The sequence below is a fragment of the Schistocerca piceifrons genome, unplaced genomic scaffold (assembly GCF_021461385.2).
Source record: "Schistocerca piceifrons isolate TAMUIC-IGC-003096 unplaced genomic scaffold, iqSchPice1.1 HiC_scaffold_321, whole genome shotgun sequence".
NCBI classification, from domain to species: domain Eukaryota; kingdom Metazoa; phylum Arthropoda; class Insecta; order Orthoptera; family Acrididae; genus Schistocerca; species Schistocerca piceifrons.
The window spans coordinates 22,501-27,500 of NW_025728539.1; the positions used below are offsets into that span (position 1 = coordinate 22,501).

The window sequence follows — 5,000 nt, forward strand, 5'->3', positions numbered from 1 at the left end:
ACTCCACCCGCACCCGTTCGTGCACCACCCCAACCGCCACACGCGCACCTCCAGCGGATGAACGGCGGAAGTTTCCCGCACTCGTAAAGTGCAATCCACCCCTATAACTTGCGTTTCATGAAGAGTTATTTCCAATATGCGACATTCCCGCTGTCCCTATACATGAGCCGCGACCTGTACCACTTACGAGCGAGAGACGCGATCGCGTTGCTCACTGTACGGCGTCCGATACCGAGCCATCAGCATGTCGGTCCCCATGCGCGTTGCACTCGCACTCGCAGTCGCAAAAACGTGGGGCAAATATATTACGCGGAAGAGCTATAACAGACCGAGCCCCACTGCATGGGGGGAGTCTTTGTCACTAATGTACACAGATGGAACATTTTGGACTGGAACCAGATTACCCGTACACACGGCGCTGATTAGTAATCAATGCAGAGCCATCAAACTACAATAAATATACACAACTGTCCGTATACATGCTGAAAGAGTCTGCCCACAATGGGAACCACACGTCAGCCAGACACTCTGATCACGCACCACTCTCTGCTTCTAACAGGCGCACATACAATATGTAAGCACCAGCATGGAACAACATCCAGTGCATCTTCTCCGCCACATTACACAATCCACACTATCACAACCAGACCAGGAGGTCCATGCGGAAAATACAATATCCCAGCCTTTCGACATCCACCATTGCGCAGACCAGGCACCAACACCCACACATGTCCTATACAACGGTGCACCCAACATCACAATAGTACCTCCTGTCACAGCGCACAAACAATGACATGAGTCAAAGACACAGGTCTCACACAAGCATAGAATTGGAGCGCCGCCTCTAATAAGCCAAAGGTGCATCCTGACGTGACAAATCTGATCATGTCACAAGCATTCACTTACTATAATCACTATCAACGAACCTGCCGCCCCCGCCCCCCCCCCCCCTACACCTTTCCTTACAACAACGTGTAACCTAACCTAACCTAACCTAACCTATGTTGTACCTTAACCTAACCTATGTTGTACCTTAACCTAACCTATGTTGTACCTTAACCTAACCTATGTTGTACCTTAACCTAACCTATGTTGTACCTTAACCTAACCTATGTTGTACCTTAACCTAACCTATGTTGTACCTTAACCTAACCTATGTTGTACCTTAACCTAACCCATGTTGTACCTTAACCTAACCTATGTTGTACCTTAACCTAACCCATGTTGTACCTTAACCTAACCCATGTTGTACCTTAACCTAACCCATGTTGTACCTTAACCTAACCCATGTTGTACCTTAACCTAACCCATGTTGTACCTTAACCTAACCCATGTTGTACCTTAACCTAACCCATGTTGTACCTTAACCTAACCCACGTTGTGCCTTAACCTAACCCACGTTGTGCCTTAACCTAACCCACGTTGTGCCTTAACCTAACCCACGTTGTGCCTTAACCTAACCCACGTTGTGCCTTAACCTAACCCACGTTGTGCCTTAACCTAACCCACGTTGTGCCTTAACCTAACCCACGTTGTGCCTTAACCTAACCCACGTTGTGCCTTAACCTAACCCACGTTGTGCCTTAACCTAACCCACGTTGTGCCTTAACCTAACCCACGTTGTGCCTTAACCTAACCCACGTTGTGCCTTAACCTAACCCACGTTGTCCCCTAACGTAACCCACGTTGTCCCCTAACGTAACCCATGTTGTCGCCTAAACCTGCTCTGTAATTGTTATACGACTCGTTCAATTAGTGTAGTGTTGCCCACCCGCAACCCTCGCAATATAGTTCGCTACTCGCACTGCCCGCTCCCCTGTGTATCGCTTCATGTTAAACACCTTGCAAGTCTTGCTGACTTTCCACATGCTCCTGCTGTACACTGTAATGTGGATGGCAGCAGGACGTACATGCCGCCCCTCCCCACGTCCCCACCTTGCCCCCCTGCCTTCGCAAGCTGGTTGGTGAGAAGTTTGCATGTTCAATGCCCTTCGCATGCGACGTACTCAGGCTACGTTGTGGTGCGGCCTGTGTCAACCGTCCGCTAATGTCGTACGCGTAAACCACAATCTGTACTGCACATTCGTCCTTATGTACCGAATGATACATCGTGGCACATGTGTGACCGTACAACGACTGCGCCCAAAAACGGCGGACCATACAGTGCAAATATTGTGCACGCAGCTACGTGTCGTCTCCCTATGAGAGCTGGATTGCAGTGTGGTACGCCATAGAGACGTGTGGGAGGAACGGACGCCGTGGATGGCGATCAGCATGAGCTGTCTGTTGATGTATTCGGACCTAGTCGTCTCTCCTCACACACCGTGATGGCATGGTGCACCGCGTTCCATATCTGCGACATGCTACAGAGGCCGGTTGACAGTCGTTCGAGCAATGGACATCGCATACGTACGGGGGCCACCTTCCACGTATTGTCTAGGCGTGCACATTTTGTTGCGTGTATGTGGGCAGACGTAGTGTGGCGTGACACCTGACACAGGCATGCAATAATCGTTGAAGTTGCAAATGGCGATGGACGCCTGCGTTTTCTGGTGAAGTTACGCAAATGAACAAATGGTAACCTGTTGTGGTGCGGTTGTTCTCGCTAGGGGTGAATCGGTGATGGCGACGATAGGTTGAGGTACGAACCGGTTGTTCCAGCGATACCCACCATGCCGACGAAACTGAACGGCATCTGGGTGTGAAGCGATACGCGGCGGTGGCTGGGTGGGACCGTCCCCGGCCGGTGAGGGGGCGCCTCCCGGCGTGCTGGCCGCGCGGTGCGTGGGCGCACGCGCTACAGCCGGCTGGTGGGGGCGGCCAGTGGCAGGCGCGCCGGCCGACGGACGCGGCAGGCGTCGCAGCTGCGCGCCGGCGCACCCTGCGCGCGGCGCCGTGCGGCCAAAGTAGGTCCTCGCGGGCCCGGTGCGAAGCGCGGTGGACATCTTCAGTGTGCTGGTCCGATTGAGGACTGTGTGCGTTGAGGATGCGCCGCCGCCCGGCGCTCGGCGCCGCGACGCCGTCTGCTGCTCGGTCGCCCCAGCGGTTCTCGCTGGTGGTTTGTATCGCAGCTGTGCGGATGTGTTGGCGCGTGCGCTGTGCTGGGAGAGTTCGCTTCGGCACCCAAGTGGGGCTTTTGTCCTTCTGTGGCGCTGGCGTTGGAGCTGCCGGTCACCGTAGGTGGCGCGTGTTGTCTCCCGCCGGCAATGCCACGACAGCACGCTCCCGGGCCTCTGTCGGCAGCGGCAAGCTCAGTTGGGAGCACGGGTGGTCGCACCGAAAGCGTCTACTCGCCTAACTCCGGGCGATTGCGCCTCTCTCGAACCCGACCAAGTACTTGGGACGGCGCTGCGCGCCGCCGGGACCTGAGAGGGTTTCGAGGTGTATTGTGCAGGGGAGCTCAGCCTCCTCCTGTTTGCAGAATGATTGAGCGGACGCTTGCGTGTTCGCGCGGGCCCCCGGGACACACTCCCGGGCGGCCGGCTGCTCAGCTCTAGTTGACGCAGCTCCCTGGTTGATCCTGCCAGTAGTCATATGCTTGTCTCAAAGATTAAGCCATGCATGTCTCAGTACAAGCCGCATTAAGGTGAAACCGCGAATGGCTCATTAAATCAGTTATGGTTCCTTAGATCGTACCCACGTTACTTGGATAACTGTGGTAATTCTAGAGCTAATACATGCAAACAGAGTCCCGACCAGAGATGGAAGGGACGCTTTTATTAGATCAAAACCAATCGGTCGGCTCGTCCGGTCCGTTTGCCTTGGTGACTCTGAATAACTTTGGGCTGATCGCACGGTCCTCGTACCGGCGACGCATCTTTCAAATGTCTGCCTTATCAACTGTCGATGGTAGGTTCTGCGCCTACCATGGTTGTAACGGGTAACGGGGAATCAGGGTTCGATTCCGGAGAGGGAGCCTGAGAAACGGCTACCACATCCAAGGAAGGCAGCAGGCGCGCAAATTACCCACTCCCGGCACGGGGAGGTAGTGACGAAAAATAACGATACGGGACTCATCCGAGGCCCCGTAATCGGAATGAGTACACTTTAAATCCTTTAACGAGTATCTATTGGAGGGCAAGTCTGGTGCCAGCAGCCGCGGTAATTCCAGCTCCAATAGCGTATATTAAAGTTGTTGCGGTTAAAAAGCTCGTAGTTGGATTTGTGTCCCACGCTGTTGGTTCACCGCCCGTCGGTGTTTAACTGGCATGTATCGTGGGACGTCCTGCCGGTGGGGCGAGCCGAAGGCGTGCGACCGCCTCGTGCGTGCTCGTGCGTCCCGAGGCGGACCCCGTTGAAATCCTACCAGGGTGCTCTTTATTGAGTGTCTCGGTGGGCCGGCACGTTTACTTTGAACAAATTAGAGTGCTTAAAGCAGGCAAGCCCGCCTGAATACTGTGTGCATGGAATAATGGAATAGGACCTCGGTTCTATTTTGTTGGTTTTCGGAACCCGAGGTAATGATTAATAGGGACAGGCGGGGGCATTCGTATTGCGACGTTAGAGGTGAAATTCTTGGATCGTCGCAAGACGAACAGAAGCGAAAGCATTTGCCAAGTATGTTTTCATTAATCAAGAACGAAAGTTAGAGGTTCGAAGGCGATCAGATACCGCCCTAGTTCTAACCATAAACGATGCCAGCCAGCGATCCGCCGCAGTTCCTCCGATGACTCGGCGGGCAGCCTCCGGGAAACCAAAGCTTTTGGGTTCCGGGGGAAGTATGGTTGCAAAGCTGAAACTTAAAGGAATTGACGGAAGGGCACCACCAGGAGTGGAGCCTGCGGCTTAATTTGACTCAACACGGGAAACCTCACCAGGCCCGGACACCGGAAGGATTGACAGATTGATAGCTCTTTCTTGATTCGGTGGGTGGTGGTGCATGGCCGTTCTTAGTTGGTGGAGCGATTTGTCTGGTTAATTCCGATAACGAACGAGACTCTAGCCTGCTAACTAGTCGCGTGACATCCTTCGTGCTGTCAGCGATTACTTTTCTTCTTAGA

The 5,000-nt window shown here is 53.7% G+C and overlaps 1 non-coding gene across 1 annotated transcript in view; it reads left to right on the top strand.

Moving 5' to 3' along the window:
• The first annotated feature begins 3,507 nt into the window (after window positions 1-3,507).
• LOC124745480 overlaps window positions 3,508-5,000 on the top strand; it is a 1,909-nt gene continuing 416 nt past the window's right edge. Inside the window, exon 1 of the ribosomal RNA XR_007011029.1 lies at window positions 3,508-5,000. This exon is cut by the window's right edge and continues 416 nt beyond it. This is a non-coding gene — a ribosomal RNA (small subunit ribosomal RNA).